The sequence below is a fragment of the Hyla sarda genome, chromosome 8, assembly GCF_029499605.1.
Source record: "Hyla sarda isolate aHylSar1 chromosome 8, aHylSar1.hap1, whole genome shotgun sequence".
NCBI lineage: Eukaryota > Metazoa > Chordata > Amphibia > Anura > Hylidae > Hyla > Hyla sarda.
Window position 1 is genome coordinate 212,043,745 of NC_079196.1, and position 25,951 is coordinate 212,069,695.

Genomic DNA, 25,951 nt, shown 5'->3' on the forward strand with positions numbered 1-25,951 from the left:
GCTATACATCTGTCATCGGGGTTTACAGATAAATTTAGAACAAACTATAATGCAACATTGCACTTTCAAGGTCCAGAATCCTAAATTGGGGGTCAGCATTTGGAATGTACCACCGCTGAGGGCCTGGCTCCTAAGGCTTGTGACCACCAGTGATATTAAAGGGGTACTCCGGTGGAAAACTACTACTTTTTATTTTTTTTTAAATCAACTGGTGCCAGAAAGTTAAACAGATTTGTAAATTACTTAATCCTTCCAGTACTTATTAGCTGCTGAATACTACAGAGTAAAAATTTTTCTTTTTGGAACACAGAGCTCTCTGCTGACATCATGAGCACAGAGCTCTCTGCTGACACCTTTTTAAGAACTGTACAGAGTAGGAGAAAATCCCCATAGCAAACATATGCTGCTCTGGACAGTTCCTAAAATGGACAGAGATGTCAGCTGAGAGCATTGTGGTCGTGATGTCAGCAGAGAGCACTGTGTTCCAAAAAGAAAAGAATTTCCTCCGTAGTATTTAGCAGCTAATAAGTACTGAAAGGATTAGGATTTTTTAATATAAGTAGTTTACAAATCTGTTTAACTTTCTGGCACCAGTTAATTTAAAAAAAAGTTTTCCACCGGAGTACCCCTTTAAAGCGCACCTGTAATATCACAGAAAAAAAAATAATGCTTTTATATGTTTCTCACTACATCATGCAGATTTCCTTTTTTTGTGTAGATTCTGTATTTGGCTCACAAACAGGGCCGGTTTTAGACTTAAAGGGGTACATAATGGAACCGGCGCATGGATCGGCGCCAGGAGCTTGTGACGTCATAGCCCCGCCCCCTCATGATGTCACACCCTGCCCCCTCAATGCAAGTCTATGAGAAGGGGCGTGACAGCCGTCACGCCCCCTCCCATAGACTTACATTGAGAGGACGGGGCTATGACGTCACAAGCTCCCGGCGCCAGCTCTAGCGTTCGGAATAGTTTGTTCCAAACACTGAGCAGCGGAGTACCCCTTTAACCCCTTAAGGACGCAGGACGTAAATGTACGTCCTGGTGAGGTGGTACTTAACGCACCAGGACGTACATTTACGTCCTAAGCATAACCGCGGGCATCGGAGCGATGCCCGTGTCATGCGCGGCTGATCCCGGCTGCTGATCGCAGCCAGGGACCCGCCGGCAATGGCCGACGCCCGCGATCTCGCGGGCGTCCGCCATTAACCCCTCAGGTGCCGGGATCAATACAGATCCCGGCATCTGCGGCAGTTCGCGATTAAAATGAACGATCGGATCGCCCGCAGCGCTGCTGCGGGGATCCGATCATTAGTAACGCCGCACGGAGGTCCCCTCACCTTCCTCCGTGCGGCTCCCGGCGTCTCCTGCTCTGGTCTGAGATCGAGCAGACCAGAGCAGGAGATGACCGATAATACTGATCTGTTCTATGTCCTATACATAGAACAGATCAGTATTAGCAATCATGGTATTGCTATGAATAGTCCCCTATGGGGACTATTCAAGTGTAAAAAAAAATGTAAAAAAATGTAAAAGTAAAAGTAAAAAAAAAGTGAAAAATCCCCTCCCCCAATAAAAAAGTAAAACGTCCGTTTTTTCCTATTTTACCCCCAAAAAGCGTAAAAAACATTTTTTATAGACATATTTGGTATCGCCGCGTGCGTAAATGTCCGAACTATTAAAATAAAATGTTAATGATCCCGTACGGTGAATGGCGTGAACGAAAAAAAATTAAAAAAAGTCCAAAATTCCTACTTTTTTAATACATTTTATAAAAAAAAAAATTATAAAAAATGTATTAAAAGTTTTTTATATACAAATGTGGTATCAAAAAAAAAGTACAGATCATGGCGCAAAAAATGAGCCCCCATCCCGCCGCTTATACGGAAAAATAAAAAAGTTATAGGTCATCAAAATAAAGGGATTATAAACGTACTAATTTGGTTAAAAAGTTTGTGATTTTTTTTAAGCGCAACAATAATATAAAAGTATATAATAATGGGTATCATTTTAATCGTATTGACCCTCAGAATAAAGAACACATGTCATTTTTACCAGAAATTGTACGGCGTGAAAACGAAACCTTCCAAAATTAGCAAAATTGCGTTTTTCGTTTTAATTTCCCCACAAAAATAGTGTTTTTTGGTTGCGCCATACATTTTATGATATAATGAGTGATGTCATTACAAAGGACAACTGGTCGCGGAAAAAACAAGCCCTCATACTAGTCTGTGGATGAAAATATAAAAGAGTTATGATTTTTAGAAGGCGAGGAGGAAAAAATGAAAACGTAAAAATTAAATTGTCTAAGTCCTTAAGGCCAAAATGGGCTGAGTCCTTAAGGGGTTAATGTGGCCCTGTGCAAAATTATAAGTGGGGCACCAAAAGCCGAACAAGTCCGTCACATTCAGGATGTAGCATGCCAAGAGTGTTGTAAGTTTATTAACCTCTTAAGGATGCAGGGCTGACCCCACATCATAACTGGGTGGATCCGGCGGTTATCAGCCTCCAGGACCCATGTCTAATGCCGTACATCACCGATCACGGTGATGCCCAGCATTAACCCATTAGACGTGGTGATCAAAATCGATCGCCAAGTCTAACGTGAAAGTAAAACCATTCCCCGCAGCTCAGTTGGGCTGTTCGGGACCTCTGCGGTGAAATCGGTGAAATCAACCCCCTTTTCGCATAAAAAAAAAATGTAAACAAAAATAAACATAAAGATATGTGGTATTGCCACGTGCGTAAATGTCCGAACTATAAAAATATAATGTTAATTAAACCACACGGTCAATGGCGTATATGTAAAAAAAATTCCAAAGTCCAAAATTGTGTATTTTTGGTCATTTTGTATACCCTAAAAAAAAAGCGAACAAAAAGTCCCTTCAAAACACAAATGGTACCAATAAAAACTACATACCACGGAGCAAAAAAATGAGCTCTCATATATCCCCGTATGCAAAAAAATTTATAGTTATAGGGGTCAGTAGATGACAATTTTAAACATACTAATTTTGGTGCATGTAGTTGTATTTTTTTAAATTAGTATAATAAAATAAAACCTACATAAATTGGGTATCCTTGTAACCATATGGACCTACAGAATAAATATGTATCCAAACTCATTATTATATTCCTGTATGCCATTGCAAGTCCTAAAAATCTCACATGTTTACATCTTTATCCCAAATCTTCATACCCTTACCAAAATGGAGCATGTAAGGATATTGACAGCTATGCCACATGGACTCCTTCCCCAGTTTGTTTGTTCACCAGCCCTGAGAAGGACATTTGTGAAATGCCCAAGGAACTTTTTGTTGCAATCACTAGGCCTCAGTGACCACTTCATGTCGTCCGCCCTTCAGGACTGGGAGCAGAGGATGGCTGTTGTTAAGAGGGGGAGTTTGTGGTGGCCCAGTACTGGAGTTGCACTCCTGTACCCTTGCTGCCCTGTCAGGCAGACTCCATTCAGTGACCCCTGCCCCCCCCCCCCCCCCCGTACCTATGTTCCATGTCTAATGTTAAATGGGTTACCCAGGATAAAACTTTTTTTTATATATCAACTGGCTCCAGAAAGTTAAACAAATTTGTAAATTACTTCTATTAAAAAATCTTAATCCTTTCAGTACTTATGAGCTGCTAAAGTGAAGTTTTTTCTGTCTAAGTGCTTTCTGATGACACCTGTCTCGGGAACTGTCCAGAGTAGAAGCAAATCCCCATAGCAAACCTCTTCTACTCTGTGCAGTTCCTGAGACAAGCTGAGATGTCAGCAGAGAGCACTGTTGCCAGACAGAAAAGAACAACTCAACTTCAGCAGCTGGTAATTATTGGAAGGATTAAGATTTTTTAATAGAAGTAATTTACAAATCTGTTTAACTTTCTGGAGCCAGTTCATATAAAAAATAAAGGTTTTTTTTCTGGAATACCCCTTTAAATACCTATGTAATAATGTAAAGTGTATAAATTGCCATACACCTTTAACCCCTTAACGACGCAGGACGTAAATATGCGCCGTGATCCCGCATCATATCGCGTCGGTCCCGGCGCTCATCAATGGCCGGGACCCGCGGCTAATACCACACATCGCCGATTGCGGTGATGTGTGGTATTAACCCTTTAGAAGCGGCGGTCAAAGCCGCTTCTAAAGCGAAACTGAAAGTGACCTGACTGCTCAGTCGGGCTGTTAGGGACCGCCGCGGTGAAATCGCCGTGTCTCGAACAGCTGACCGGACACCGGGAGGGCCCTTACCTGCCTCCTTGGTGTCCGATCGGCAAATGACTGCTCCGTGCCTGAGATCCAGGCAGGAGCAGTCAAGCGCCGATAACACTGATCACAGGCGTGTTAATACACGCCTGTGATCTGTGTAGAAGATCAGTGTGTGCAGTGTTATAGGTCCCTATGGGACCTATAACACTGCAAAAAAAATGTAAAAAAAAGCGTTAATAAAGGTCATTTAACCCCTTCCCTAATAAAAGTTTGAATCACCCCCCTTTTCCCATAAAAAAAATAAAACAGTGTAAAAAAAAATAAAAATAAACATATGTGGTATCGCCGCATGCGTAAATGTCCGAACTATAAAAATATATCATTAATTAAACCGCACGGTTAATGTCGTGCGCGCAAAAAAATTCCAAAGTCCAAAAAAGCGTATTTTGGTCACTTTTTATACCATTAAAAAATGAATAAAAAGTGATCAAAAAGTCCGATCAAAACAAAAATCACACCGATAAAAACTTCAGATCACGGCGCAAAAAATGAGCCCTCATACCGCCCTTTATCTGGAAAAATAAAAAAAGTTATAGGGGTCAGAAGATGACATTTTTAAACGTATACATTTTCCTGCATGTAGTTATGATTTTTTCCAGAAGTGCGACAAAATCAAACCTATATAAGTAGGGTATCATTTTAACCGTATGGACCTACAGAATAATAAGGTGTAATTTTTACTGAAATATGCACTGCGTAGAAACGGAAGCCCCCAAAAGTTACAAAATGGCGTTTTTCTTCGATTTTGTCGCACAATGACTTTTTTTCCGTTTCGCCGTGCATTTTTGGGTAAAATGACTAATGTCACTGCAAAGTAGAATTGGCGACGCAAAAAATAAGCCATAATATGGATTTTTAGGTGGAAAATTGAAAGGGTTATGATTTTTAAAAGGTAAGGAGGAAAAAACGAAAGTGCAAAAACGGAAAAACCCTGAGTCCTTAAGGGGTTAAGTAATGTTGCTATGCATTGTAACCAAGGAAGGTACCAGTGGCCATGTGACCCACAGGGTGACCTATGGGACCCCTCCAGAGTCTCCCCCATATAAGCTCTGGGTGGAGCTAGCTCAGTCTCTTTTTTCCCTGCTTAGCTGAGTGCAGTAAGGTCAAGTCTGGTGTCCTGAGGAGGCCTGAAGACTACCACACAGCCACAGATCCACAAGTCCACTGCCCCACAGGTGAAAGTCAAAACCTGGTAAGCTACAAACGGGGTGAAGTCTGTCTAGTCAGTACCAATCAAGTCAGTCAAGATAAATCGGTATCAAGTCAGCGTGGCCCTGCATCGAACTGTCCATTACAAGTTCCAGTGAGCTCTAAAATCACTGGTCACCTCCTTGCACCTGGCCAAGCTGTTAAGACTGTTACACCTGTCTGACTCAATAAAGCTGCCGTTGTTCTGTAACTTGGTTTCGGAGTCATTATTTGCCCCTGTGCCTAGCCTAGGATCCAGCGGTATACCTTTGGGGGGTGTAGAGGTAAAACCACGCCCTGGTGTCATGAACACAAGGGGTTAATGCCATCTGCCCCTAGGGTAATTCCATGTGCCCTCATTACACTCTCACCACATATATATATACTGTATGCGGTGTCCCAGTACCGCATTTCATACGGTACTTATTTATCTATGGGTCCCCGTAGCCAGAGTCCCTAGGACTTAGTAATCTCTGTTAGTCAGTCCGCCCCTAGTCGCCTCTATTATAGTATGTAGATTTCTAATTTGTCCATAGAATAATGTATATAGTATTATTTCTGTATATAAATGGTTAATTACCTGTTTTGATTAGCGTCGCAGGGCCTTCGGGTCATGTGATGCGTTCCAAGCCTAATTCTGGATGCGTTCCAGGCCTCACTTTGGTATCTCTAGCCTCATTTTGGGTTTTCTAATGTATATAGATCCTGTGACGTAAGCAATCCCATGATACCATGTAAAGTGAATGGCAGACGTTTGAACCAATCAAAATCGCCACGCCCCCTGCCCATATAAGGGAGCGGCGGCCATCTTATCTCTCTCTTTCTCCTGGCTCTTGATGAGAGAAGACCTATATCTCAGTAATCGCAGTGAGTTAGGCCTGAGCCTTGCGGCAACGGCTGAATGATCTAAATTATAGAGTGTGTCATCTCCTAAGCACTCTGCAGTATCACCGGACCCAATATTTCCCCTAAATCCGGACAGATCTGCACATCACTCCCTGAATTCAGAGACTATAAGTTTAATGCAAGGTCCGCAACTTCTGCCAGTCGCTAAGCAACCTAAGAACTGTTATATGAGACTGTTACTACGCATTGGATATTGCAAGTACTGCAGTAAAGTTATTCAAGTTCAAGTTAAATCTGCTTGTGGACCTTCAGTCATTTGATTGCACCTATCGCTTCTGGGAAGGGCGGCGATAGGCCGGAACATAGATTCAGCATACCAGCCCTCACCCTGGCGTCACGAGTGACAGGGTTAATATTAACCCCTCATATATCAACATCATACCATCCCTACCATACACCCCACAAGGGCTACCACATATATATATATATATATATATATATATATACACACACACAGTAGAGACCAAAAGTTTGGACACACCTTCTCATTCATAGAGTTTTCTTTATTTTCATGACTATGACAATTGTAGATTCACACTGAAGGCATCAAAACTATGAATTAACACATGTAGAATTATATACATAACATAAAAGTGTGAAACAACTGATAATATGTCATATTCTAGGTTCTTCAAAGTAGACACCTTTTGCTTTGATTCCTGCTTTGCACACTCTTGGCATTCTCTTGATGAGCTTCAAGAGGTAGTCACCTGAAATGGTCTTCCAACAGTCTTGAAGGAGTTCCCAGAGATGCTTAGCACTTGTTGGCCCTTTTTGCCTTCACTCTGCGGTCCAGCTCACCCCAAACCATCTCGATTGGGTTCAGGTCCGGTGACTGTGGAGGCCAGGTCATCTGGCGCAGCACCCCATCACTCTCCTTCTTGGTCAAATAGCCCTTACACAGCGTGGAGGTGTGCTTGGGGTCGTTGTCCTGTCGAAAAATAAATGATGGTCCAACTAAACGCAAACCGGATGGAATAGCAGCCGCTGCAAGATGCTGTGGTAGCCATGCTGGTCCAGTATGCCTTCAATTTTGAATAAATCCCCAACAGTGTCACCAGCAAAGCACCCCCACACCATCACACCTCCTCCCCCACACCAGCACACCTCCTCCCCCACACCAGCACACCTCCTCCCCCACACCAGCACACCTTCTCCTCCACACCAGCACACCTCCTCCCCCACACCATCACACCTCCTCCATGCTTCACGGTGGGAACCAGGCATGTAGAGTCCATCCGTTCACCTTTTCTGTGTCGCACAAAGACACGTGGTTGGAACCAAAGATCTCAAATTTGGACTCATCAGACCAAAGCACAGATTTCCACTGGTCTAATGTCCATTCCTTGTGTTCTTTAGCCCAAACAAGTCTCTTCTGCTTGTTGCCTGTCCTTAGCAGTGGTTTCCTAGCAGATATTCTACCATGAAGGCCTCACACAGTCTCCTCTGTTGTTCTAGAGATGTGTCTGCTCTAGAACTCTGTGCGGCATTGACCTGGTCTCTAATCTGAGCTGCTGTTAACCTGTGATTTCTGAGGCTGGTAACTCGGATGAACTTATCCTCCGCAGCAGAGGTGACTCTTGGTCGTCCTTTCCTGGGGCGCTCCGCATGTCAGCCAGTTTCTTTGTAGCTCTTGATGGTTTTTGTGACTGCACTTGGGGACACTTTCCTAGAATATGACATATTTTCACACTTTTTTGTTACGTATATAATTCCACATGTGATAATTCATAGTTTTGATGCCTTCAGTGTGAATCTACAATTGTCATAGTCATGAAAATAAAGAAAACTCTGAATGAGAAGGTGTGTCCAAACTTTTGGTCTGTACTGTATATATATATTGTGAGAAAGTGAAAGGCATCGTGGTGGATGGGCCTTATGTGTCACCAAGGCTCCTGGCTTTGGTGAAGTAAGAGCCGGTATTTATTCAGTGTCTGTGCTGCGATGCAGACTGACACTATGGCCGTAGTATGGCTGGGAGTTGTAGTTTTGCAACATCTGGAGGTCCGCAGGTTGAAGACCACTGGTATAGGAGGTTGTACTCACTTGTCCAGGCCGCTCCTGACCGTCACCGCTGCCCTGGATGTCGCCTTCCATCGCTGTCGCCGCGTCCCCGAGGTGTCCCCGACGCTCCGGCAAGGCCTCTGCTTCCCCGGCATCCTCGCTTTCCATCGCCGCCATCACGTCGCTACGCACGCCGCTCCTATTGGATGACGGGACGGCGTGTGCAGCGACATGATGACGACGATGGAGAGCGCCGACGATGCAGAGGATCCCGAAGAGGACGCGCCGGAGCCCGAGGACAGGTAAGTGATCGTCAGCGGACCACACGGGGCACTGTAAATGGCTATCCGGTGGCAGCTGAAGCAGTCTGTGCTGCCGGATAGCCGTTTATGCGATGGCCCCGACATACAAAAGCATCGTATGTTGATGCTGCCTCTGAGAGACCATCGTATGTTGAAATGATCGTAGGTCGGGGCCATCATAGGTCGGGGGGGGGTCATTATATATATATATATATATATATATATATATATACACATATAATGTATTTTATTTAAAAAACTAAATGCAACCAATTCACTGAATTAAACACAAGATTTGAGCATCTCCGATACACGACCTGACACTCCCCCCCCCCCCCCCCCCCCCCGACAGGGTAAAATAAACACCATGATAAATATGGGCCACCAAGCAATGAATTATGGGAATTTACATTACTGTCCTTAATGCAAACTATTTAACGTGAACAAAGTATCTCCTGCCATCTGTTCCAGGCAATCAGCCGTGATTATCGAGGTAGCGAGTCTGGAAAAGGTCATCTCTTGGTGATCTTCTATGGTAATTAATGGGAACCTTACGAGTGGGCTCGAGATGATGAAAGTGACGTCTCCTATTCCTTCACTTTAGTCGTCTCTTCGATTAAACCCGGCAGCGACGCATAAGTCCTAAAGAAACACTAAAATCACCAAAGGCATTGTCATCCAGCTTACCCAGAGTCCTGAATGCCATATTATTATGGGTTCATACTGTATGTTCCTGTGCCTCAAATTGTAACATGGTCCATCACTGAATTGCCGGGTTTGACCCCCTCAATGTAAATATACACTCCCAGGTCACTTTACTAGATATACATTGCTAGTCCTGGATCGGACCCCCTTCTGCCATCATTCTTGCTGGCATACTTTCTACATGGTGCTAGAAACGTTCCTCAGAGTTTGCCCTCCATATGGACATGATGACATCACACAGTTCCTCCATATGGACATGATGACATCACACAGTTCCTCCATATGGACATGATGACATCACACAGTTCCTCCATATGGACATGATGACATCACACAGTTCCTCCATATGGACATGATGACATCATACAGTTCCTCCATATAGACATGATGACATCACACATTCCTCCATATGGACATGATGACATCACACAGTTCCTCTATATGGACATGATGACATCACACAGTTCCTCCATATGGACATGATGACATCACACAGTTTCTCCATATAGACATGATGACATCACACAGTTCCTCCATATGGACATGATGACATCACACAGTTCCTCTATATGGACATGATGACATCACACAGTTCCTCCATATGGACATGATGACATCACACAGTTTCTCCATATGGACATGATGACATCACACAGTCCCTCTATATGGACATGATGACATCACACAGTTCCTCCATATGGACATGATGACATCACACAGTTCCTCCATATGGACATGATGACATCACACAGTTCATCCATATGGACACGGTGACATCACACAGTTCCTCCATATGGACACGATGACATCACACAGTTCCTGCATATAGACATGATGACATCACGCAGTTCCTCCATATAGACATGATGACATAACACAGTTCCTCCATATGGACATGATGACATCACACAGTTCCTCCATATAGACATGATGACATCACACAGTTCCTCCATATGGACATGATGACATAACACAGTTCCTCCATATGGACATGATGACATAACACAGTTCCTCCATATGGACATGATGACATAACACAGTTCCTCCATATGGACATGATGACATAACACAGTTCCTCCATATGGACATGATGACATAACACAGTTCCTCCATATGGACATGATGACATCACACAGTTCCTCCATATGGACATGATGACATAACACAGTTCCTCCATATAGACATGATGACATCACACAGTTCCTCCATATAGACATGATGACATAACACAGTTCCTCCATATGGACATGATGACATCACACAGTTCCTCCATATGGACATGATGACATCACACAGTTCCTGCATATAGACATGATGACATCACACAGTTCCTCCATATAGACATGATGACATCACACAGTTCCTCCATATAGACATGATGACATAACACAGTTCCTCCATATGGACATGATGACATCACACAGTTCCTCTATATAGACATGATGACATAACACAGTTCCTGCATATAGACATGATGACATCACACAGTTCCTCCATATAGACACGATGACATCACACAGTTCCTCCATATAAACATGATGACATCACACAGATCCTCCATATGGACATGATGACATCACACAGTTCCTCCATATGGACATGATGACATCACACAGTTCCTCCATATAGACATGATGACATTATACAGTTCCTCCATATAGACATGATGACATAACACAGTTCCTGCATATAGACATGATGACATCACACAGTTCCTCCATATAGACACGATGACATCACACAGTTCCTCCATATAAACATGATGACATCACACAGATCCTCCATATGGACATGATGACATCACACAGTTCCTCCATATAGACATGATGACATCACACAGTTCCTCCATATGGACATGATGACATCACACAGTTCCTCCATATGGACACGATGACATCACACAGTTCCTCCATATAAACATGATGACATCACACAGATCCTCCATATGGACATGATGACATCACACAGTTCATCCATATGGACACGGTGACATCACACAGTTCCTCCATATGGACATGATGACATAACATAGTTCCTCCATATAGACATGATGACATCACACAGTTCCTCCATATAGACATGATGACATCACACAGTTCCTCCATATGGACATGATGACATCATACAGTTCCTCCATATGGACACGATGACATCACACAGTTCCTCCATATAGACATGATGACATCACACAGTTCCTCCATATAGACATGATGACATCACACAGTTCCTCCATATGGACATGATGACATCACACAGATCCTCCATATGGACATGATGACATCACACAGTTCCTCCATATGGACATGATGACATCACACAGTTCCTCCATATGGACATGATGACATCACACAGTTCCTCTATATAGACATGATGACATCACACAGTTCCTCCATATGGACATGATGACATCACACAGTTCCTCCATATGGACATGATGACATCACACAGTTCCTCCATATGGACATGATGACATCACACAGTTCCTCCATATGGACATGATGACATCACACAGTTCCTCCATATGGACATGATGACATCACACAGTTCCTCCATATGGACATGATGACATCACACAGTTCCTCCATATGGACATGATGACATCACACAGTTCCTCCATATGGACATGATGACATCACACAGTTCCTCCATATGGACATGATGACATCACACAGTCATCATGTCCGGGTATGCTGGGAGTTGTAGTTTTGCAACAGCTGGAGGCACACCGGTTGGTGAGCACTGCTATATACATTATAAGAACTGTACTGTAAGGGCATATTCACACTACGGAATTTCTGTTGTGAATACAAGGAGGACAGATACCAGCACTATTATTATATTATTTTTGACGTGCCTCCCATGTTCAACACGCACTCCTCTCTGCCGTGCGGCGCTGTTCAAAAATGTAAAAAAATAATAATAAATACACACAAAAGAGAAACTGAAACAATTTATTCTGATTATCCACAGGACAAGGTCATTCTGAGCAAATAAAAAGGTTACGGTGCACGGTGTGGCGGTAGATTTATGAAAGGTCACCGCTTAATTTCCAAATGTCAGGACGCTTTACTGACCAGCAAAGACGTACGGTCGCCTTAATAGGCCTGGTGCGGCGGCTAATGCTTTTTTTTTCTTTTAAGGCGACTTTTACATGTTGATATTTTAGTAAATGTTTTCGCCTCCTCTGTGAACAGTTGGGCGGGGGGGGGGGATGGAAAGTAAAATGAGATTTACGTGCGTCGGGCTGAAATGGAAAATGCGCAGAAACACTAAGTGGACGTTTTGCGCAGTGTCCGTCCGGTCAGACAGCGGGCGCTGGCAGAGCATGCCGGTGCTGGGACCGCTCAGAAATTCGGCGTCTCCATAGATGGCAATGAATTTCCGAGTGAATTCCGCAAAAATAATAGACACGTCAATTCTTTCTGCAGAGGCCGGAATCGGAATTTGTGCGGCAGATGTTTCCATAGTGGAATTTTTTCGCTCTGAAATTCTGCCGTGTGAACATTTACTAAGGCGTGCCCGCCCACATCGTTATCGCCAATGGACAACGTAAACCGAGAATCTGGGTTGGCCGCAATTTATTATGCAACTTTTTACCAGCACACCGAAGGGATGGGAATAGTGTACAAAGTGGGCGTGATTTAACAGCGAATCCTTTGGAGCTGGATTTATCATCTTTGAAAAATCGCTTCACATTGCGCAAATCCCTATGATTTCACAATGTTTACTTTAAAGGAAACAACCCTGATTTTTGGCTAAAATTGCGACTTTCTCTATCATGCACCATTGCACATGACTGTGACTTTACCGTTAAATTTGCGACTTTACTGCTGGTGAAAAGGTCCGTATGTCTGAGACTTTACTTTAACCCCTTAAGGACCAGGCCAATTTCCACTGTAGGACCAGAGCGTTTTTTGCACATCTGACCACTTTCATTTTAATCATTAATAACTCTGATGCTTTTACCTTTCATTCTGATGCTTTTTCGTGACATATTCTACTTTATGTTAGTGGTAAATTTTTGTCGATACTTGCATCATTTCATGGTGAAAAGGTCGCATTTAGGAAGCCCCTATGGTGCCAGGACAGCAAAAAAAAAAAAACCCACATGGCATACTATTTCGGAAACTACATCCCTCAAGGAACATAACAAGGGGTGCAGTGAGTCTTAACACCCCACAGGTGTTTGACAAATATTCATGAAGTAGGATGTGAAAATGAAAAATTTGATTTTTTTACACTAAAATGCTGGGGTTACCTCAAATTTTTCATTTTCACAAGTGGTAAAAGGAGAAAATGTCACCATAAGTTTGTAAATACATTTCTTTGGAGTAAGGACATAACTCAAGTCTGGGCATAAACAGCGTGCACACTGGTCTCAGAGGAGCAGGTCGCATTCAGGGGCCTAGAGCTTCTGCGTTGCGGCCTATGGAGTCAGAACAGTGGGACCTCCCCTCAAGGGGCATTACATGGGGTAAATAACTGGGGTACATTAAATAACTAAAATGGGGTACAGTGGGACATAATATTATAAAACAGGTTATGTTCCCCTAAAAAATATGCCCGCCCCAAACCCTATGCTCTGAATCATTATTCTGGGAATGTGATGTGTGTGGCCGTCCCTAACCTGTTGCCTCAAATGCGCACCCGCTCAGGTGGAGAGAGCGCTGCGCATTTGAGGCAACAAGAAAAAAAGTCCCCGTTGATAGTGACCCGTGACCCAGAGAAAAAAATACCCCCTGAGGTCTTATCAGTTGTTTTTTTTTTGTGGACAATTTAGTGGTTTATGGGGTCAAATTATGGAAAATTAAAATGAAAAGGGAAAATTTTGTACTGCATGGAAGTGTGATACTCCCTGAAGCAGTTTTTAATGCAGAGGCCCGGATGATCAGGTGTCACATTGATACGTGTTGTCCTTCCGTATCCCCTCCTGTTACACACTCTGCATTTTTTCTGGGATCGTCCCTTCTTTCCACTGTGGGGGACCTCACCTGGAAAGTGTTGGCCTGGGACGATCCTGGCACCTATTACTCCAGACCCTTGGGAAGTCCGGCCTGCTCTTTCCCGGTCAGCAAAGATCAGGACCTTTAGGACTTCTTCTTGGTACTGGAGGAATGTCCCTGTGTTGCCAGCGTTCTGGTACAGTACAAAAGAGTTGTACATGGCAACCTGTACCAAGTAGACCGCAACTTTTTTGTACCATACCCGTGTTTTCCGCATGGCGTTATATGGCTTCAGGATTTGATCAGAGAGATCAACTCCCCCCATATACTGATTGTAGTCCAGAATACAATCGGGCTTGAGGACCGGTCCCGCGGTACCTCGCACAGGGACAGGTGTGCTGCCATTACCATGAATAGTGGTGAGCATAAGGACATCCCTCTTATCTTTATGCCTGACCAGCAACAGGTTTTCATAGGTAAGGGCACGGGACTCACCCTTGGGAATAGGCGTCTGCATCAAATTTAGAGGGAGGCCTCTCTGGTTCTTCCGCACGGTCCCACAAGCGGACGTGGATCTGGCGGAAAGGGATGTGAAGAGAGGGATGCTGGTATAAAAGTTGTCCACGTACACGTGGAAACCCTTATCCAGCAAAGGGTGCACAAGCTCCCAAACGATTTTCCCGCTAACACCCAGAGTGGGGGAACAATCTGGGGGTTCAATAAGGGAATCTCGTCCCTCATACACCCTAAACTTGTAAGTGTACCCGGAGGTATTCTCACCACCGGGCGTGGTGGGTGTGTGTGGGGGGGGGTGAGTATGTAGTGTGTGTGATAGGAGTAACTGTAACTGTATGGGGAAAATAAAAGCGCTGCGGGCAAAAAAAACTAATGGGGGGGAGGAGGGCAAATGCAGCGCCCTGAACCCCTAATAGGGCCCGGGTCACACTAAAAAAATTGTGGCGGACCCTTTAGGTCCTATTAGGGGGTCGGGGGGGGAATTTTTTAAACTTTTTTTTACACTTTTTTTTTAACTTTACTTTACTGGTTAACCCTACCTGTCCCTGGGGCTGTACTCTCTCCCTGCTCTAAGGGGGGTCTTCCTCTGGGGGGTCCCTGGCTCCTTCTCGCAGCTCTGCCCACTGAATGAACTCAGGGGGCAAGCAGAGCCGCGAGAAGAGGCCGTTAACCACTCCCCTGCCGGCTGCTATTGTCCGGCCAATAGCAGCGATCCTTGGGGGGTGATGAAATCGCCACCTCCCCATAGATACAGAGGGTCATAGGGGGTGTATCCTACACCCCCGATCACCTTGCATCTCCGGGTCAGCGGGTCACACGTGACCCGCATCACCGGAATAGCCGAAAATCGCAAGTGTGAATTCACTTGCGATTTTCGGCGATCGCCTACATGGGGGGGGGTCTGATGACCCCCCTGGGCATTGGCGCGGGGTGCCTGCTGATCGCGCGGCAGGGACCGAAATTCCCACGGGTGTACAGGTACGCCCTTGGTCCTTAAGTACCAGGGAGCAAAGGTGTACCTGTACACCCTTGGTCCTTAAGGGGTTAAAGGGGTACTCCAGAGGAAACTTTTTTTTTTTTTTTTTAAATCAACTGGTGCCAGAAAGTTAAACAGATTTGTAAATTACTTCTATTTAAAAACCTTCATCCTTCCAGTACTTATCAGCTGCTGTATACTACAGAGGAAGTTCTTTTCTGTCTGACCACATTGCTCTCTGCTGACACTTTCTGGCAACAGTTGATTTGAAAGAAATTGTTTTACTGCAATTTTTTTTAATGGCACAATTTTGGAATATAGTGGTAAAAAAAAAATATTTTTTTTTTTGGGGGGGGGGAGTAAATTAGGGGCCAATGTTTTATTTTATTTTTTTCCTTTTTATGCAATTTAGGTTAGACAGTGTAAGGCAGTGTTTCCCAACCAGGGTGCCTCCTGCTGTTGCAAAACTACAACTCCCAGCATGCCCGGACAGCCTTTGGCCATTGAATTCCGGCTATGGCTTGTTTTGCCAGAACAGAAAATTCTTCAGTCCCATAGAGGCGAACTTACGATCCGCTACCACATAGAGGCGGCAGTGGGATTTGAACCAGGGTCACCGCCGGGTGTCATTGTCACAATGGCGCCTTATGTGCAGGCCGCTGCTTTTTCCTTTACTCCAGCTTTCCTTGTGAGAACTGGAATGTGCGGAAAATGTCAAGTTGTAGATATGGGTGACTTTTACTTCTATGTTCTATAGAAGTCACGTCCCAGCCGCGCTGTGAGGAGCAGTCGCACTATTATGGGGGCTTCTCAATGAATCAAAGTGATGGAAGGAATTTCAAAGACCAGGGTGAGGGAACAGATGGGGCTAGAACGGGGCACCTGAGCACCCCCTCATTCTGACAAAGCTTCTCTCCCAGCAGGAGTCCCCCCTGGTCTGTGCGCTCCAGGGTCGTGTTCACATAGGAGCTTCAGCCATCAGTCTCACCAGTGAATGAGTGAGAGAAAGTGAGAAAGATTCCGACACAGGGGGGCGCTGTCTGCATACATATTCCTCTAATACAGTGTCAGGGCTGGAAAATTTACCTTAGTGCAAAAGACAATTCAGAGCTGCTCATATGCATCAACACATATATCTATCTCATATCTATCTATCTATCTCATATCTATCTATCTCATATCTATCTATGTATCTCATATCTATCTATCTATCTCATATCTATCTATCTCATATCTATCTATCTCATATCAATCTATCTCATATCTATCTATCTCATATCTATCTCATATCTATCTATCTATCTCATATCTATCTATCTCATATCTATCTATGTATCTCATATCTATCTATCTATCTCATATCTATCTATCTCATATCTATCTATCTCATATCAATCTATCTCATATCTATCTATCTCATATCTATCTATCTCATATCTATCAATCTCATATCTATCTATCTCATATCTATCTATCTCTCATATCTATCTATCTCATATCTATCTATCTCATATCAGTCTATCTATCTATCTCTCTCATATCAATCTATCTCATATCTATCTATCTCATATCTATCTATCTCATATCTATCAATCTCATATCTATCTATCTCATATCTATCTATCTCTCATATCTATCTATCTCATATCTATCTATCTCATATCAATCTATCTATCTATCTCTCTCATATCTATCTATCTCATATCTATCTCATATCTATCTCTCATATCTATCTATCTATCTATCTATCTCCTATCTATCTATCTCATATCTATCTATATCTATCTCATATCTATCTATCTATCTATCTATCTATCTCATATCTATCTATCTATCTCACTATCTATCTCTCATATCTATCTATCTCTCATATCTATCTATCTATCTATCTATCTCATATCTATCTATCTATCTCATATCTATCTATCTATCTCATATCTATCTATCTATCTCCTATCTATCTATCTCATATCTATCTATATCTATCTCATATCTATCTATCTCATATCTATCTATCTATCTATCTCATATCTATCTATCTATCTATCTCATATCTATCTATCTATCTATCTCATATCTATCTATCTATCTCATATCTATCTATCTATCTCATATCTATCTCATATCTATCTCATATCTATCTATCTCATATCTATCTATCTCATATCTATCTATCTCATATCTATCTATCCATCCATCCATCCATCCATCCCCCCTAACCCTGTATGAGTACACTGAGCCCACCCCTGTATTCCCTCTTGCAGACCCTGTCAGGCTATATACATTAGGGCTGATGTATGTCTTCTGGTCGTCTCACATATGGATCTGCCTAATGACACAATGTAGCGCAGGATCTGTGTCCATACGTCATGTATTTATTTTGTTTCCTCTGATGCCCATCATAGATTTGCCGCCCTGTATGGGATGATAGGCCCCTGGTGATCCCGTGTTATACACGCCGCGTCTGTTTCCTCTGCAGATGGGATCCGTAATGTATATTTATTATAATCTATAGCTTCAAAGTGCTGGATACAGAGACCCATCTGGAGACCTATCTGGAATATGTTCCCGAATATTACATGTAACAACAACAATACCAGGCACCCAGATGTATCCATAGTGTGAATATAAGCTACGGAACTCCATGAGTCTCCACACTGCACACATATATAGCCATACACCAGTGTTTCCCAACTAGGGGGCCTCCAGCTGTTGCAAAACTACAACTCCCAGCATGCCCGGACAGCCGAAGGCTGTCCGGACATGCTGGGAGTTGTAGTTTTGATATAATCATTCGCCTACTTCAGTATTTGCCAACCAAGGTGCCTTTAGCTGTTGCAAAACTACAACTCCCAGCATTGAAACAGCTGGAGGCACCCTGGTTGGGGAAACACTGCCATACACATATAATACCAACACAATTTATGTAAAGCATCTGCACACAACGCATATAGCTGCCTTACTTCATACGTATACTTATACATAACCAACACGACAATGGGGTCCAGAATATCCATAGTGGACGTTCCGCCGCGGAAATTCCATAGTGTAAATGGTGCAGCAGAATCCCATTGAAAACAATGGCAGCAAAACTCTGGAGCGGAATTCCACTCTGAAAAATATGTTTTGTGGAAAGTACCCATACATTATGGATTTAGTACCCACCCATCCACTTATATAGTATAGTAATACAGTACCAACAAACACTTATTATGAACAGTACCTCCACTGCACTCATACATAGTACCCATACAGCACTCTATATAGTGCCCAAGCAGTCCTGAAATGGTACCAACGCAGCACTCTTAGCCGTAAATGTTGGCGCCCCTGAAATTATTCAAGAAAATGAAGTATTTCTCACAGAGAAGGATTGCAGTAACACATGTTTTGCTATACACATGTTTATTCCCTTTGTGTGAATTGGAACTAAACCAAAAAAAGGAGGGGGGAAAAAAGCAAATTGGACATAATGTCACCAAACTCCAAAAATGGTCTGGATAAAATTATTGGCACCCTTTCAAAATTGTGTAAAAATAAGATTGTTTCAAGTATGTGATGCTTCTTTATACTCACCTGGGGCAAATAACAGGTGTGGGCAACATAAAAATCACACCTGAAAGCAGATAAAAAGGAGAGAAGTTCACTTAGTCTTTGCATTGTGTGTCTGTGTGTTCCACACTAAGCATGGACAACAGAAAGAGGAGAAGAGAACTGTCTGAGGACTTGAGAACCAAAATTGTGGAAAAATATCAACAATCTCAAGGTTACAAGTCCATCTCCAGAGATCTAGATTTGCCTTTTTCCACAGTGCGCGACATTATTGTTACGCCGAGCGCTCCGGGTCCCCGCTCCTCCCCGGAGCGCTCGCTTCACTCTCCCCGCGGCAGCGCTCCGGTCACGTCCTCTGACCCGGGGCGCTGCGATTCCGCTGCCAGCCGGGATGCGATTCGCGATGCGGGTAGCGCCCGCTCGCGATGCGCACCCCGGCTCCCCTACCTGACTCGCTCTCCGTCTGTTCTGTCCCGGCGCGCGCGGCCCCGCTCCCTAGGGCGCGCGCGCCGGGTCTCTGCGATTTAAAGGGCCACTGCGCCGCTGATTGGCGCAGTGGTTCCAATTAGTGTGTTCACCTGTGCACTTCCCTATATCACCTCACTTCCCCTGCACTCCCTTGCCGGATCTTGTTGCCTTAGTGCCAGTGAAAGCGTTCCTTGTATGTTCCTTGCCTGTGTTTCCAGACCTTCTGCCGTTGCCCCTGACTACGATCCTTGCTGCCTGCCCCGACCTTCTGCTACGTCCGACCTTGCTTCTGCCTACTCCCTTGTACCGCGCCTATCTTCAGCAGCCAGAGAGGTGAGCCGTTGCTAGTGGATACGACCTGGTCACTACCGCCGCAGCAAGACCATCCCGCTTTGCGGCGGGCTCTGGTGAAAACCAGTAGTGGCTTAGAACCGGTCCACTAGCACGGTCCACGCCAATCCCTCTCTGGCACAGAGGATCCACTACCTGCCAGCCGGCATCGTGACAGTAGATCCGGCCATGGATCCCGCTGAAGTTCCTCTGCCAGTTGTCGCTGACCTCACCACGGTGGTCGCCCAGCAGTCACAACAGATAGCGCAACAAGGCCAACAGCTGTCTCAACTGACCATTATGCTACAACAGTTACTACCACAGCTTCAGCAGTCATCTCCTCCGCCAGCTCCTGCACCTCCTCCGCAGCGAGTGGCCGCTCCTGGGATACGCTTATCCTTGCCGGATAAATTTGATGGGGACTCTAAGTTTTGCCGTGGCTTTCTTTCCCAATGTTCCCTGCATCTGGAGATGATGTCGGACCTGTTTCCCACTGAAAGGTCTAAGGTGGCTTTCGTAGTCAGCCTTCTGTCCGGAAAAGCCCTGTCATGGGCCACACCGCTCTGGGACCGCAATGACCCCGTCACTGCCTCTGTACACTCCTTCTTCTCGGAAATCCGAAGTGTCTTTGAGGAACCTGCCCGAGCCTCTTCTGCTGAGACTGCCCTGTTGAACCTGGTCCAGGGTAATTCTTCCGTTGGCGAGTATGCCGTACAATTCCGTACTCTTGCTTCAGAATTGTCCTGGAATAATGAGGCCCTCTGCGCGACCTTCAAAAAAGGCCTATCCAGCAACATTAAAGATGTTCTGGCCGCACGAGAAATTCCTGCTAATCTACATGAACTTATTCACCTAGCCACTCGCATTGACATGCGTTTTTCCGAAAGGCGTCAGGAACTCCGCCAAGATATGGACTCTGTTCGCACGAGGCGTTTCTTCTCCTCGGCTCCTCTCTCCTCTGGTCCCCTGCAATCTGTTCCTGTGCCTTCCGCCGTGGAGGCTATGCAGGTCGACCGGTCTCGCCTGACACCTCAAGAGAGGACACGACGCCGTATGGAGAACCTCTGCCTGTACTGTGCTAGTACCGAACACTTCCTGAGAGATTGTCCTATCCGTCCTCCCCGCCTGGAAAGACGTACGCTGACTCCGCACAAAGGTGAGACAGTCCTTGATGTCTACTCTGCTTCTCCACGTCTTACTGTGCCTGTGCGGATGTCTGCCTCTGCCTTCTCCTTCTCTACAGTGGCCTTCTTGGATTCTGGATCTGCAGGAAATTTTATTTTGGCCTCTCTCGTCAACAGGTTCAACATCCCGGTGACCAGTCTCGCCAGACCCCTCTACATCAATTGTGTAAATAATGAAAGATTGGACTGTACCATACGTTTCCGCACGGAGCCCCTTCTTATGAGCATCGGATCTCATCATGAGAGGATTGAACTTTTGGTCCTCCCCAATTGCACCTCGGAAATTCTCCTTGGACTTCCCTGGCTTCAACTTCATTCCCCTACCCTGGATTGGTCCACTGGGGAGATCAAGAGTTGGGGGTCCTCTTGTTCCAAGAACTGTCTAAAACCGGTTCCCAGTAACCCTTGCCGTAACTCTGTGGTTCCTCCAGTAACCGGTCTCCCTAAGGCCTATATGGACTTCGCGGATGTTTTCTGCAAAAAACAAGCTGAGACTCTACCTCCTCACAGGCCTTATGATTGCCCTATCGACCTCCTCCCGGGCACTACTCCACCCCGGGGCAGAATTTATCCTCTCTCTGCCCCAGAGACTCTTGCCATGTCCGAATACGTCCAGGAGAATCTAAAAAAGGGCTTTATCCGGAAATCCTCCTCTCCTGCCGGAGCCGGATTTTTCTTTGTGTCCAAAAAAGATGGCTCCCTACGTCCTTGCATTGACTACCGCGGTCTTAATAAAATCACGGTTAAGAACCGCTACCCCTTACCCCTCATCTCTGAACTCTTTGATCGCCTCCAAGGTGCCCACATCTTCACTAAATTGGACTTAAGAGGCGCCTATAACCTCATCCGCATCAGAGAGGGGGACGAGTGGAAAACGGCATTTAACACCAGAGATGGACACTTTGAGTATCTGGTCATGCCCTTTGGACTGTGCAACGCCCCTGCCGTCTTCCAAGACTTTGTCAATGAAATTTTTCGTGATCTGTTATACTCCTGCGTTGTTGTATATCTGGACGATATCCTAATTTTTTCTGCCAATCTAGAAGAACACCGCCAGCATGTCCGTATGGTTCTTCAGAGACTTCGTGACAACCAACTCTATGCCAAAATTGAGAAATGTCTGTTTGAATGCCAATCTCTTCCTTTTCTAGGATATTTGGTCTCTGGCCAGGGACTACAGATGGATCCAGACAAACTCTCTGCCGTCTTAGATTGGCCACGCCCCTCCGGACTCCGTGCTATCCAACGCTTTTTGGGGTTCGCCAATTATTACAGGCAATTTATTCCACATTTTTCTACCATTGTGGCTCCTATCGTGGCTTTAACCAAAAAAAATGCTGATCCCAAGTCCTGGCCTCCTCAAGCAGAAGACGCCTTTAAACGACTCAAGTCTGCCTTTTCTTCGGCTCCCGTCCTCTCCAGACCTGACCCTTCCAAACCCTTCCTATTGGAGGTTGATGCCTCCTCAGTGGGAGCTGGAGCTGTTCTTCTACAAAAAAATTCTTCCGGGCATGCTGTCACTTGTGGTTTTTTCTCTAGGACCTTCTCTCCAGCGGAGAGGAACTACTCCATCGGGGATCGAGAGCTTCTAGCCATTAAATTAGCACTTGAGGAATGGAGGCATCTGCTGGAGGGATCAAGTTCTCCTGTTATTATCTACACCGACCACAAGAACCTCTCCTACCTCCAGTCTGCCCAACGGCTGAATCCTCGCCAGGCCCGGTGGTCTCTGTTCTTTGCCCGATTTAATTTTGAGATTCACTTTCGTCCTGCCGATAAGAACATTAGGGCCGATGCTCTCTCTCGTTCCTCGGATGCCTCAGAAGTTGAACTCTCTCCGCAACATATCATTCCACCTGACTGCCTGATCTCCACTTCTCCTGCCTCCATCAGGCAGACTCCTCCAGGAAAGACCTTTGTTTCTCCTCGCCAACGCCTCGGAATCCTCAAATGGGGTCACTCCTCCCATCTCGCAGGTCATGCGGGTATCAAGAAATCTGTGCAACTCATCTCCCGCTTCTATTGGTGGCCGACTCTGGAGACGGATGTTGTGGACTTTGTGCGAGCCTGCACTATCTGTGCCCGGGATAAGACTCCTCGCCAGAAGCCCGCTGGTTTTCTTCATCCTCTGCCTGTCCCCGAACAGCCTTGGTCTCTGATTGGTATGGATTTTATTACTGATTTACCCCCTTCCCGTGGCAACACTGTTATTTGGGTGGTCGTTGATCGATTCTCCAAAATGGCACATTTCATCCCTCTTCCTGGTCTTCCTTCTGCGCCTCAGTTGGCTAAACAATTTTTTGTACACATTTTTCGTCTTCACGGGTTGCCTACGCAGATTGTCTCGGATAGAGGCGTCCAATTCGTGTCTAAATTCTGGAGGGCTCTCTGTAAACAACTCAAGATTAAATTAAATTTTTCTTCTGCATATCATCCCCAGTCCAATGGACAAGTAGAAAGGATTAACCAGATCTTGGGTGATTATTTGCGACATTTTGTTTCCTCCCGCCAGGATGACTGGGCAGATCTCCTCCCATGGGCCGAATTCTCGTATAACTTCAGGGTCTCTGAGTCTTCCTCCAAATCCCCATTTTTCGTGGTGTACGGCCGTCACCCTCTTCCCCCCCTCCCTACTCCCTTGCCCTCTGGTCTGCCCGCTGTGGATGAAATTTCTCGTGACCTTTCCGTCATATGGAGAGAGACCCAAAAATCTCTCTTACAGGCTTCATCACGCATGAAGAAGTTCGCGGATAAGAAAAGAAGAGCCCCCCCCCCCGTTTTTTCCCCTGGAGACAAGGTATGGCTCTCCGCTAAATATGTCCGCTTCCGTGTCCCTAGCTACAAGTTGGGACCACGCTATCTTGGTCCTTTCAAAATTTTGTGTCAAATTAATCCTGTCTCTTATAAACTTCTTCTTCCTCCCTCTCTTCGTATCCCTAATGCCTTTCACGTCTCTCTTCTCAAACCACTCATCCTCAACCGTTTTTCTCCCAAATCTGTTCCTCCCACTCCTGTTTCCGGCTCCTCGGACATCTTCTCGGTCAAAGAAATTTTAGCTGCCAAAAAGGTCAGAGGGAAAAAATTTTTTTTAGTGGACTGGGAGGGTTGTGGTCCTGAAGAGAGATCCTGGGAACCTGAGGACAACATCCTAGACAAAAGTCTGCTCCTCAGGTTCTCAGGCTCTAAGAAGAGGGGGAGACCCAAGGGGGGGGGTACTGTTACGCCGAGCGCTCCGGGTCCCCGCTCCTCCCCGGAGCGCTCGCTTCACTCTCCCCGCGGCAGCGCTCCGGTCACGTCCTCTGACCCGGGGCGCTGCGATTCCGCTGCCAGCCGGGATGCGATTCGCGATGCGGGTAGCGCCCGCTCGCGATGCGCACCCCGGCTCCCCTACCTGACTCGCTCTCCGTCTGTTCTGTCCCGGCGCGCGCGGCCCCGCTCCCTAGGGCGCGCGCGCGCCGGGTCTCTGCGATTTAAAGGGCCACTGCGCCGCTGATTGGCGCAGTGGTTCCAATTAGTGTGTTCACCTGTGCACTTCCCTATATCACCTCACTTCCCCTGCACTCCCTTGCCGGATCTTGTTGCCTTAGTGCCAGTGAAAGCGTTCCTTGTATGTTCCTTGCCTGTGTTTCCAGACCTTCTGCTGTTGCCCCTGACTACGATCCTTGCTGCCTGCCCCGACCTTCTGCTACGTCCGACCTTGCTTTTGCCTACTCCCTTGTACCGCGCCTATCTTCAGCAGCCAGAGAGGTGAGCCGTTGCTAGTGGATACGACCTGGTCACTACCGCCGCAGCAAGACCATCCCGCTTTGCGGCGGGCTCTGGTGAAAACCAGTAGTGGCTTAGAACCGGTCCACTAGCACGGTCCACGCCAATCCCTCTCTGGCACAGAGGATCCACTACCTGCCAGCCGGCATCGTGACAATTATCAAGAAGTTTGCAACCCATGGCACTGTAGCTAATCTCCCTGGACGTGGACAGAAGAGAAAAATTGATGAAAGGTAGGATAGTCCACAGGATAGTCCGGTTGGTGGATAAGCAGCCCCAAACAAGTTCCAAAGATATTCAAGCTGTCCTGCAGGCTCAGGGAGCATCAGCGCGAACTATCTGTCGATATTTAAATGAAATGAAACACTATGGCAGGAGACCCAGGAGGACCCCACTATGGAGGAGACCCAGGAGGACCCCACTATGGAGGAGACCCAGGAGGACCCCACTGCTGACACAGAGACATAAAAAAGCAAGACTACATTTTGCCAAAATGAACTTGAGTAACCAAAATCCTTCTGGGAAAACATCTTGTGGACAGATGAGACCAAGATAGAGCTTTTTGGTAAAGCACATCATTCTACTGTTTACCGAAAACAGAATGAGGCCTACAAAGAAAAGAACACAGTATCTACAGTGAAATATGGTGGAGGTCAGTGATGTTTTGGGTTGTTTTGCTGCCTCTGGCACTGGGTGCCTTGAATGTGTACAAGGCATCATGAAATCTGAGGATTATCAATGAATTTTGTGTCGCACTGTACAGCCCAGTGTCAGAAAGCTGGGTTTGCGTCTAAGATCTTGGGTCTTCCTGCAGGACAATGACCCCAAACATACGTCAAAAAGCCCTTCC

At 45.5% G+C, this 25,951-nt stretch overlaps 1 protein-coding gene across 1 annotated transcript in view; it reads left to right on the plus strand.

Moving 5' to 3' along the window:
- Positions 1-5,435: 5,435 nt before the first annotated feature.
- Positions 5,436-25,951, plus strand: part of MEIOB (meiosis specific with OB-fold) — an 82,773-nt gene continuing 62,257 nt past the window's right edge. The window contains exon 1 of the mRNA XM_056533451.1: positions 5,436-5,457. The gene's annotated coding sequence lies outside the window, so the exon portion shown is untranslated. The remainder of the gene's footprint in view (positions 5,458-25,951) is intronic.